Source organism: Mus musculus, chromosome 5 (assembly GCF_000001635.26).
Source record: "Mus musculus strain C57BL/6J chromosome 5, GRCm38.p6 C57BL/6J".
Classification (NCBI taxonomy): Eukaryota; Metazoa; Chordata; class Mammalia; order Rodentia; family Muridae; genus Mus; species Mus musculus.
The window spans coordinates 72,197,193-72,209,356 of NC_000071.6; the positions used below are offsets into that span (position 1 = coordinate 72,197,193).

General features: G+C 41.6%; 1 pseudogene across 1 annotated transcript in view; it reads left to right on the top strand.

The window, feature by feature from the left end:
* Positions 1 to 6,136: 6,136 nt before the first annotated feature.
* The window catches only part of Atp10d (ATPase, class V, type 10D), a 95,443-nt pseudogene continuing 89,415 nt past the window's right edge, over positions 6,137 to 12,164 (top strand). The window contains exon 1 of the transcript NR_003966.1: positions 6,137 to 6,371. The product of NR_003966.1 is annotated as an ATPase, class V, type 10D, transcript variant 1 (transcript). The remainder of the gene's footprint in view (positions 6,372 to 12,164) is intronic.

Below are 12,164 nucleotides of genomic sequence, written 5' to 3' on the forward strand. Positions count from 1 at the left end.
AAAAGGAGCATTGTGGAAGCTGAGCTGACTTGAAGTCAAAGGAATTTAAAAGTAACCCCAGGTAAAAGGAAATAGAAAAATGATTGGCAGTGATGCTGGAATAGTACATACCCAATACACATAGACAGGTAAAATTTATGGCTAGTCTCTCTATTCTTGTGGTGGTTTGAATATGCTTGACCCATAGAAAGTGGCACTATTAGGAGGTGTGGCCTTGTTAGAGGAAGTGTGTCACTGTGGAGGTAGGGCTTTGAGGTCTCTCTCTCTCTCTCTCTCTCACACACACACACACACACACACACACACACACACACACACCCTCCTCGTGTGCGTGCGCTCAAATCTGGCCAGGAAATACAGTTTCCTCCTGGCTGCCTTCAGATCAAGATGTAGAATTCTTGGCTCCTCCAGAACCAAGTCTTTCTTCTTGCTGCCATGCTTCCCACCATGATGATAATGGACTGAACCTCTGAAACTGTAAGCCAGCCCCAGTTAAACATTGTACTTCATAAGAGCTGCCTTGGTCATGGTGTCTCTTTACTGCAATGGAAACCCTAACTAAAACAATTCTGAAACTTCATTTTTTAAAATTTTTATATTTTATTATTGAAAGGTTGCCCATAAAAAGAAACCGCACACCAAACTTAATCAGACGTAAAGACTATTTGGCTCAATGAACTTTTGTACCGATACATATAGACTAGCCATCCAGAATGAATGCTGTAGCAATTCACATTGACTTTTTTATACTTTCACTGTCAAATATATTTTTATGCATTTATACACCATCAAAAGAGAAAAAAGTTAGAACTAGAAAAAGTTATCTTTATATCCTCTCTTATATGTTCTTTACATGAATTACTCCTTCCTTATTCACAAATATTAACCTTTCTTGTCCTTTTCCTTCCATGTTATCCTATTACTACATGTACACTTGTTCACATGTATGCATCTATTATTGTTAGATATAACATGTATTGGCTGGTTTTGTGTGTCAATTTGACACAAGCTGGAGCTATCACAGAGAAAGGACTCTCCCTTGAGAAAATGCCTCTATGAGATCCAGCTGTAAGGCATTTTCTCAATTAGTGATCAAGGGTGGGAGGCCCCTTGTGGGTGGTGGCGTCCCTCGGCTGGTAGTCTTGGGATCTATAAGAAAGCAAGTTGAGCAAGCCAGTAAGTAACATTCCTCCATGGCCTTTGCATCAGCTCCTGTTTCCTGACCTGCTTGAGTTCCAGTCCTGACTTCCTTTGGTGATGAACAGCAATGTGGAAGTGTAAGCTGAATAAACCCTTTCCTCCCCAGCTTGCTTCTTGGTCATGATGTTTGTGCAGAACTAGAAACCCTGACTAAGACATAACATTTGAGCAAGAACAAGAATTTTTCTTACGTTATCTTGCATAATAATATATATTCTAAGTCCATACATTTTCCTGAAATTTTATTTTATTTTTCCTTTAGAGTAGGGTAGTTCTCTCTCTCTCTCTCTCTCTCTCTCTCTCTCTCTCTCTCTCTCTCTCACACACACACACACACACACACACACACTACAATTTTCATTATCCATTCATCTGCTGCTAGACTACACTGATTCCAAGTCTTTGCCATAATGAACAGTGCAGCAATAAACATGGGGTGGAAATATCTCTGTGACTGTGTCTGGGGTTCCCTGGGCATAGATTCAGGAGTGAAATAGCTGGGTCATGTGGTAGTTCTATTTTAAAATCTTTGGGAAACCTCTAAACAGATTTCCACAATGGCTGTGCTAATGTGCCCCACCCCCAATGATCCATGGTTCCTTTCTTTCCACATTCTCTTTCCACATTTGTTTTCAGATTTCTTCGTTATAGGCATTGTGACTGTGGTGAGATAGTATCTTAAAATAGCTTTAATGGTACCACTGAGTTCTGTCCACCTCTAGAAGGCTCCACTCTTCCTCTTTTGGGTTCTGCTTAGTGGAGATGCTCTGCTACACTCCCAAAGGGACACAGCCCAGGTCTGATAGTTCTACATTTTACACACTGAAAATGTGAAGGAGAAAGGCACCATTTAATGGCTCCTGATCACTGTCTTGGGCACTTTGAGGAGACTCCGGCCTTCTTGGGTTTCTTTCTTTCTTTCTTTCTTTCTTTCTTTCTTTCTTTCTTTCTTTCTTTCTTTCTTTCTCTCTCTCTCTCTCTCTCTCTCTCTCTCTCTCTCTCTCTCTTTCTTTCTTTCTTTCTTTCTTGGATATTTCCTTTATTTACATTTCAAATGTTATCCCCTTTCCCAGTTTCCCCTCCTCAAACCCCCATCCTATCTCACACCCCCTACTTCGATGAGGGTGTTCCCCCACAACTCCTGCCTCCCCACCCTGGCATTGCCCTACACTGGAGCCTTCACAGGATCAAGGGCCTCTTCTCCCATTGATGCCTGACAAGGCCATCCTCTGCTACGCATGCACATGCGGCTGGAGTCATGGGTCCTCTTTGGTTGGTGGTTTAGTTAGTCCTTGAGAGCTCTGGGAGCTCTGGTTAGTTGATATTGTTGTTCTTCCTATGGGTCTGCAAACCCCTTCAGCTCCTTCAGTCCTTTCTCTAACTCATCCACTCGAACCCACTCACTACAATGGTTGGCTGTGAGCATCCACCTTTGTATTTGTCAGGCTCTGGCAGAGCTTCTCAGGAGATAGTTATATCAGACTCCTGTCAGCAAGCACTTTTTGGCCTCCACAATAGTGTCTGGGTTTGGTGACTGTATATGGGATGGATCCCCAGGTGGGGTAGTCTTTGGATGGCCCTTCCTTCAGTCTCTGCTCCACACTTTGCTCCTATGAGTATTTTGTTCCCCCTTCTAAGAAGGACCAAAAGCACGCACACTTTAGTCTTCCTTCTTCTTGAGCTTCATGTGGTCTGTGAATCGTATCTTGGGTATTGGGTTTCTCATCTCTGAGCAAACAATGGCCTCACAGGACTGCAAAACATATTCAATTGATAGATAGAGATAAAGAACTGTGTAGAACATTGGAGAGTGGTCCATGAGCGTTTGGAAAACAGCAAAGTTAAAAAATGAAGAAGGAAAAAATCCTGTGATTGCTTATTAAATATAAGTAGGAGATATAGTATATCATGTTTAATAAATGAGCCTTATTTATGGCTTATTACAACCAGAGCTCTTTTCCCTTGCTTCCGAAAGTTATTTAGACCTGGAATGGGGAATTGTTTCAATTTGTGCATGAGTCATGCCCTCTCAACTAGGACAGAGGAAAAGACGTGCTTCATCATGAATGTGGAAAATCAGCCCTGTGCTACTTTAGCTTGTGTGAAATATTTGGAAGGAAATAAAATCATGTTCATCTTAAAGTGACCAAAAAAAGAAAAAAAGGAAAGAAAGAAAGAAAGAAAGAAAGAAAAGAAAATGAATAAGAAAACACTTCCTTTTCACATTAACATGGACAAGAAACATCTTATTAGCTATGAGAAGAAATATGTTTATAGTTGGTTTAAAAATGTTTTCTGATAATTCTTTGTCTACTGCTGCCATATTAATTCTTGAGTGTGTCCACGGAAATGGGAGAAAATAGAACCAGTGGCTCTCTCGCTATTATTTAAAAGCATCACCTTCATAGAAGCATGAAAACACTTACTGGATTCATTTGTAAATGGTACTCAGTGCCCATCTAGCAAAAACCTTTCATAACTAAGATTTACATTCAAGTCAGACCTAGATAACACTATCAAGCCATATAGTTCCCATCAACAACTCATTATCAAGCTGTTAGAAGTTAGAGTTTAAATAATTTCCCATCTGGAAAAGATAGAATTTTCTTACACTTGAACTTGTGAACACTAATTATTTTCAAGTCTTCATGAGAAACATACCAAAAATGAATATGCTATTGAAACCATAAGAAACTAAACACTTTCAGTAATAACTGTATACATTAACACATTTAAATAACAAATAATTCAAATTAAGAATTTTTAGATAATTTTTTTAAACATGGAAATAGTCAGGTGAAAAGATACAAATACTCAGAAAAGCACTTAAGAAATAATACAGTAATAATAACAACCAAACCCCTTCTAACTCAAGTCGTGAAACAGACCACAGCCCATCAAACAACCAAAGACCCACATTAACAGTGGTCGTTCACAACAGCCTTTTATTTGGAAGTATCAACTTTATATATTTGGTTACACTTAAACTACACTTAAACTTTTGAAGATCGACCACATGACACAGACACAAGGGAAAGTTAGTGTTTCCAGTCACTCCTCTCTCTTGCCCTGAGTGAGCAGCTCTGACTTCGATTTTGCAGCATATTTTTCCATTTATGCTGAAATGTGCAACCACTATACAGAATATCTAAGGGTACGTTGTACTGGTTTCCCATTGTTCAGCAACTGCATCTTTGGATTTGCGAATGTCATGTGGATTTTCCTCTAAGGGGTTAATTCAAATCATTGGGGGGGGGGGGTGATTCTCAATCTTTGATGTAAATTAGAAAGCCAGTAGAGCTTTAACAAAAAGTCAGATTGAAAGCAAAGCAAGGGGATCCCCGCCCCCAGCTCCCCAGGGATTCTGCTCCAATCAGTTTGGGTGGGGCCTTGGCATCCAACTCTCTCATCAACTCTGCTGTGTAGCTCGTCAGAACCACTGATTTAAATAATCCAAACAGTCTGCAAATGCCAGCGGTATGCCTGAGCTGTCCTGGTATGCACCTTCCCCAAAAGGCTTCTCTGCCCAGGCTACATCCCTGCCAAGGGGCAGGGAGGACAGGGAGGGCGCGCGGGTTGGGAGGCGAGAGGGGTGGGGGTGGGGGGAGACGAATCTGAAGTTTTAAATGTTACCAGAGGATTAACTAACGAGAATTAAAAGAAAAACAAAAACAGCCATCATGTCAGAGATAGCGATATACCCGCAAAAGTGTAACTAGTTGACTAAGCCCAGGAGATGTGCCCTTGCCTGCAGAAGGAGGCGTCACAGGAAGCCACACCCAGACCTTCTCCTTCCTGGCCTAACAAAGCCACCCACCTCCTGGATGGGTGTAAAAAAACTCGTTTGGCATCTCTTGGGTTGGGATGGCTGTCAAGCCTCCCGGCCAGCTCCCTTGGTCTGTCCTGGCGAACACATCACTAAGAGGCACTTGCATGATCATCTAGTTTCTCACTCTTGATGCGCATTCTCAAAGCACTGAAGCCAGGGGCACAAAACAGCAGAACTGCAGGGTTATATCCGCGCCTTGTGTTTGTTTCAGTTGAATAACCGATAACTGAGTTTTTTGGGTTTTGTTTTGAGTTATTTTAAATGTTCTGTTTCTTTAAATGACTTTTCTTTCACCTTTTATTTATTCACTTATTTTTATTATTGATTGATTTTTCGAGACAGGGTTTCTCTGTGTAGCTTGGCTTCTTTTTAATTCTAGAGGATTCCATATAATGTGTTTTGACTCTCCCCGACTCGTCCCCCACTTCACCTCTTTCTCTCTCCCTTCCTTACCCAACTTTAGCTTTTCTTTTCGCATCAAGTGTGGCCTTCTACTCTTCTTGGACTGGGGCCTACCCTTGAGTATGGTTAATGTACTCTCTTGCCTTCTTGAAGTAGTTGGGCAAATGATTTGAGAGACCAGACAGATTGGTTAATTTTTATTTTAGAACTACAATTGAAGATAAAGAAAAGCATAGATAAGCGAAAAAGAAGAAAGTATAAGCTTAAAGCAAGCAGACCCTGGCAGATCTGTGGATAAGGTTACATTATCCCGACTAAAGGAGTCGAAAGAAAAGAGAAAGAAGCCCAGATCAGAACTGTGATCCTTTTTATAAAAGAGTTGCTAGTTACAACAACTTGAACATTACATTTTTAGAATGAATGTCTTCCCTAAACGTAACCACTAGGTGTTTTAAGCTTAGCTAAGCCAGTGCATTGTTTCACAAAATCCCGGGAAAGTAAATCTATGCTAGATGGCCTGCAAACTGCTGTGACCTTCAGGGAGGGAACAGCCAGACCCTGGGTCACTGGCATGTCTGGTCAGGGCGGGGCTTCTGGCGGGGTCCAACAGCTGGAGCTCGTGCCCAATTGCTGCCAGGCCCCGCCCCTTACGTCAAGGGGGTGGAGCAGCGGGAGATTGGCATTCCGCGGAAGCTCTGTCTGCCTGGAGCCCGGGAGGTCTGAGGAGGGCGGAGAGTCGCCTGCTCCGCTCGGTTTAGGCACCCGCGCTCCGCACGCGGAGCTGGGGAGCTGGGAAGTAGGTATTGTTCTGCTTCTCAATGACAAATGGCTGGCTTGGAAGCGTAACTCTCCCCGCCCTTTGGATCTCTGCTCCGTTCTCTTTTGGCACTTTGGGATCCGAGGTAACACCATGCTGGGATGAGCGGCCCGGGAGGGACAGGTAAGAGAGACGCGGTTGGCCGCCCCCGCCCTGCCTCTGCTCATTTCTCTGTCCAGCTGTGCTTCGGGCTGATGACTTCTTTTCTGTCACTTCTGGTGCGGGACATTGAAAATGGAGAAGAAGCTCTCACACCATTTTCAGTAATTTGATTTCTACAGGACATTACCCTTTTTAGAAAGCTGGGTTTTGTAAAAGAATTGTGCACACACTTGTGCCTTCGCACAGGCACGCACACGTTTGTCATTCCGTTTCGAAATCCAGTAGTTGAAAGCAGCTTTGACTGTCTGCACCGCTCTCCCTGGTAATGAAAAGCTTTGGTAATTTCTTCCAGCGAATAAACCACAGGGTTTGTCCCTAGGGAGGAAAAAGGTAATTTTGTGTTTGTGTTGGAACTTGTGAAACTGTTTGGAAAGGGATGCTAAAAATAATTGAATAAATAAAAAGACGTCCGCATTCTTTCCTGTATACTCCAACTTTGAAGAACTTCGTTGTTATTTGGGGCACACTTCATTTTACATTGTAAAACTTGTTTTATTTCACCATGTCAGTAGTGAAAGATGAGGGCTAGTCAGTGAATTCCTTCAATCTGGAAAATCAGAAGGCCAGTTTGGGACTACATGCCTTTAGAAGGAATATATTCAAAGCACTCTTATTCGGGTGTTTCAGATAAGACTACTAAAATTCCTTATGACCTCCTTTCAAGACAACTGTTGCAGCTGTCCACGTGGGAGAAGATAATTCTATGGACTCAGAGCAAACCTTTAGTTCCAATCAACCTTGAAAGATGGTCCAAGGTGGGCAAGGGCTCCCTGCCAGTGTTACTGTATCCACATTTAAATTGCACTAGGCCTGCTTTTGTGAAAACATACATTTAACAAACAAACAAACAAATCCAACAACAACAACAACAAAACCCTCTTGCTTTCTTTAGAGCAAAAGTGAGGCACATGAACTTCCAAACACAATAGTTAGTTGTGCATAAACTCCAACCCCAAAGATAAGTGAGTCTTACAGCTCTTTATTCTCCTTCAGGCGTACCATATAGACCTCCATCCTATTGACTGTGGGTATCAAGATGAGGTCACACTGTTGAAAGGGTAAACAGAGAAAAGAAAAGAAATTAACACCCCCTAGTTTATGTAACTGTGGGGTGGGGGAAATGGCAAGTACAGCAATCTGAAACAGGATGTGGGGAATTTTTGACCTTCCTGTAACAAAAACTGAATATTCTCATGCGTGGTGGCTACATAACTGATAAGGATGTTATTTATTTTCATTAAGTGGTGGAAAAATGCTTAGAATTTGACTAAAATCTGTTATGAGATTGATAATTCATCTATTGGATGGCCATACCTTTAGAATCAATTTTTAAAGAATGTTTTTAAAAGTTCACATATTAAAGCCTTCATCCCATGTTTGACTTAAGTATCTGATTAAAGTGGAAATCTCCACCCCCGCCCAGCCCCCATGACTCATATTTATTTATTTATTTATTTATTTTTAGTACCCCAGCAGCATCATTGGGGGACCCCAGAAATGTATCAGCGAGGATACCCGTAACAGGTCATCAGTGCTTAAACAAGGGCAGTTTATTACCTGGGGAATGATGTGCTGGGGGCGATCACCACACATTGTTAATAGATATGGCCTGGAGTAGCTCTGCCGGGTCCTTACACACTCACCCCCCCAGCTTCACTCAGAAACAATGATATTCAACATGTGCTATGTATAATAAGAGAGCTTGTGGGAACTCTGCAAGAAAGGGCTGAGATGATACAACCTGTGTGTTCTACATTCTCAGACGAGTTATTTTTATTAAGAGAGCAATTGTAGTTTTCTTCTAACAACTAAACTATACTTACTAATCTAGAAAGTACATATCAGTGCCACACAATAGATCTGTGACGTCAGCACCTAGAGTGTCTCAGCCAATAAGAACCACCGATATTGGGCTATTTCTCCTCAGTAAATTAGTTGTTGTATAGTTTTTTTTTTAATTCTAAAAAGCAAGATACCATTTTGCAATTTTTGTTTACGTTTTACCTGACAAGGATCTGCTTCCATATCACTGAATAGTCTCCCCGAAACTCTCACATGTTTTGACCTGTTTCCCCCAGTTTCTGTGCGAACATGGGGATTTATTAACTATGCTGAAGTTCTTTGAAATTATTGGGATGTTTATACACACCTCCAAATTTCAACATTCCGATTTTTATTTTTCTTTATAAACTACCCATTTACGTCTACTTCCTCCAGATTTATTTGTTATTTCAGGTGCTGAGCATCTTACCTGCATGTGTATGTATGTACCATGTGCTTGTGTGGTGCCAGAAAAGGCCCTCAGATCCCCTGTGGTTGGAGTAACAGACAGTTGTGAGCCACCATTTGGGTGCTAGGAATCGAGCCTTCATCCTCTCACAGAGCAGCAAATGTTCTTAACCACTGAGCTAATTCTCCAGCCCCGTGTCTACTTTTCATTGAGGAGCGTCCTTATAGGGTTTTGAATCTATCTTTGTCTTAGACTTTAGTATAAACTTGATAGCTTGTTTAAAGATAAACACAGTGATTCACATCAAAAGGCTGGGAGGTCTGAGATCATGGTGCTGATGGATAAAAAGGTACCCGCTTTACTCGAGCCAGGCTATGTGTGAGAATGGTGGTCCCGATGCCCAGTGGGACACGGAGGGTTTTGCCAGCTTCATTTGGCCATGCTCAGTATGAGTTAACTGAGGACAGGGAAGCGTGATTGGGCTATGACATGGTAAGGATGTAGCAATGGTAACAGGAAAAGGACAGGTGAGCAGACAGTGTAGCACTCAGAGGCCCATTCATGGAACAGGGGGATATGGCTAGCAGTGAGTTAAGATACTGCTGTGCCAGACACGTGTGCTGCTCTTGTCCCAAAGGTGCCCCGAGAGATGCCTTGGGAAGTGTTCCTTTCCCGAGGTCACCATTGGAGAATTATTCTGAAGCTCCTTGTTCCATTTTCCTGTGAGGTTCTCTGCCTTTTGTCCCATTCCAGTGTCTCTCTCGGACTTGTGAAAAAAATCTGAATTGTTGTACCATATCCCTCCCTTCTCAAACATCTTTCATGGTTTCCCGTATCTTCCAAACTAAGCATAAACTCTTCATCTCTCAACGCCTAAACCTTCACTCTGGTCCCCTCGCACATCATCGTTTGCCTTCACCATAATGAATGAAGAGATGCCTGTCTTCTTCAGTGCATGCCCAGGAATGCTGCTTGCCTCAAAGGACAGGGTTAGGAATTTGAGTTGATGTGCTTATTTGCTTCATGTTTAATAAATATATAATATGCATACATATATGTATACGCACATTACATAACATTGTGTGTGTGTGTGTGTGTGTGTGTGTGTGTATGTAATAATCTGTGAAAGACCTTTACGAAGACATTTGGTGTTATACATTGTTATGATATCTTATGTTTTAAGTGCATATAATCTTTTAGAGCCTTAAGAATTCCTTTTCAGCTACAGAAGAAACTCATCTTCTTTATTTACTTTTTTTCTCTCATCATTTCTCAAATTATTTTCCTTTGCTCTAAATATTGTCTTGTTTACTCATACAAAAATACTATTTCTGGCATATTAGGAAAATATTGTGACTAGTTATTTTAAGAATAATATACACAGAGGTGAAAACTATTAGCTGCATAAAAAGAACATTGGATAATATTCTGTAAGGAAGTCATAACTTAAGAGTAAAGCTTTTTACAGTAGGCTTGAATTACCACATTATGGTGGTCCCTCAGCCTGGGCAATGGAATAGGTCGAACTTGTTAGCAATACCATTTCTTAGCCCTTATTGTACACCTCCTGAGTTGGGAACAGGACAGCCTGGGCCTGGCAGAGAGAAAGACTGAGCCTGTGTTTGCTAAGCTCCATGTGAGATTCTGTTTGGGGGTGATTCTGGGAACCAAGCTTAGGGAAGATACTCAGGTGAGCAGGCCAGTTTATTCCCTGGGCTTTGACAGGCAGGCCTGACCTCTCAAAGGACTCTAAGAAAATTCCACCCCTTTTACAGTGTCACTCCTACTGTGTAGGGAGCGGGGGATCCTTGACTGAATGTAGACTATCCACATGGGGCATGAGCATGTCGGTATGAGCATGTCAAGAACCAACGCCTCAGATTCATGGGGATGGCAAAGCATTTCCCATACTGGTCAGGCTTGAGATTGGCAAAGCCTTCCCCGGGTCCAGAGTGGGAATGTTGATAGTGTGTGTAAGTATGTGAGTGTTTAAAAACTCAGAGTGTGCAAAAACTAGCAACTGTAGCTTCTTCTCCCTTTCGGATGTTAACAGCCTGAGGCTGCTGGCCTACAGAGAACTACTGAGACTAGCTAACTCTTCCCACTGGGCTATATATAATAAACCTGCAGAGGTTCCAGGTGGCTGTGTCATTGCTACCACATGGACGCTTGGCCCCAAGCTTTTCTATGCGTGTGTTTATGCTTCCTTCATTCCCTTCCTGCCCCTAGTCAGGCCAAGGTGCCAAGTCCTGCAGGTTACAGTACTAATAATACCTTTGTGTTTCCATCCAGCTGATTGAAAACACAACTCATCTACACACACGCACAGATACACACACACATACCATCCCTCCCCCAACCCCTGCCGAGTTTGTAAAGCAACCAAAGTCCAGTGTCTAATACTTAAAGATTGTGTGGCCTAGGCTTATACCTTTTGTTTCCTGACAGCAGATTCCTGTTACACACAGAAGTAAGCTTAATGGTGTTGTGTTTGCTGATAGGAAATTCCTGTTGGGTAGAACTTAGCATGTACCCTTCTTCAATATTAATCTGACATGGTGCTAAAGATTAACACGGACACTACCGAGGGATCCAGGTGTGAAGGTCAGCTTTTACCACAGAGGCGGCTACTTATCATATACTTTTTGAGATTTTTCTTAAAAAGGAAAAAGCAAACAAAAACTTAGCCCAGCAGAGGTGAAATATGCCTTTAATTCCAGCACTCAGCGGGTAGAGGCAGACAGATCTCTGAGTTTCAGGACAGCCAGGGCTACACAGAGAAATCCTGTCTCAAAAAACCCCCAAACCCTCAAAAACAACAATAGGAACCCCAAGTCCTCAAAACTTAAAGTATTGCATGTATGCCCTCCAATTTAAATGTAGAAGCATTCTTAACTTCTGCTTATTTAGTGCACCATCATAAGTAGGTTTCAAAATTACAGGATGTAATCTGTTTATGGTTAGAGTCAATTTTATTCTTTAAAGATGAAAATGGAGGAAGATTTACTTAAAAATAAATCTTCATGAGAAAGATGGACTTAAAAATAAAACTCAATTATAATACCTCAAAGTTAACCAGCATTAAGATTCTCAACATATTTTGTAATACATTTTATATAGTGTATCTACTTTTGTGTGGTTTTTTTTTTTCAGGCTCGTTTCCAAAATACATTTCAAAATATATAAAGCCCCAGTGAATAATTCATGATGTAGACTTTTAGAAGAGGACAGTTTGAAACGAGACTCCTGTAATGACAACAGAATATTTCAGGGTGATACTGAAACACTGCAGTCCCACCAATGAGCCCAGACTGGAAATAGGCTCACATCTAAATAAACCTGGTTTTGTAGTGTAATAGTCACATGAAATTTTCGCAGTCACAGTAAGTCGCATTAAGATTGACTTAAATACTTTGCTGTCAGATTCATAATTAAAGACATACCGGAGATTATTAAAAGTTCACCTAGGTACATGGGAGCTGACGGAGTAACCGGATGTGAGCAGCTACTCACTTGCTTTTGTA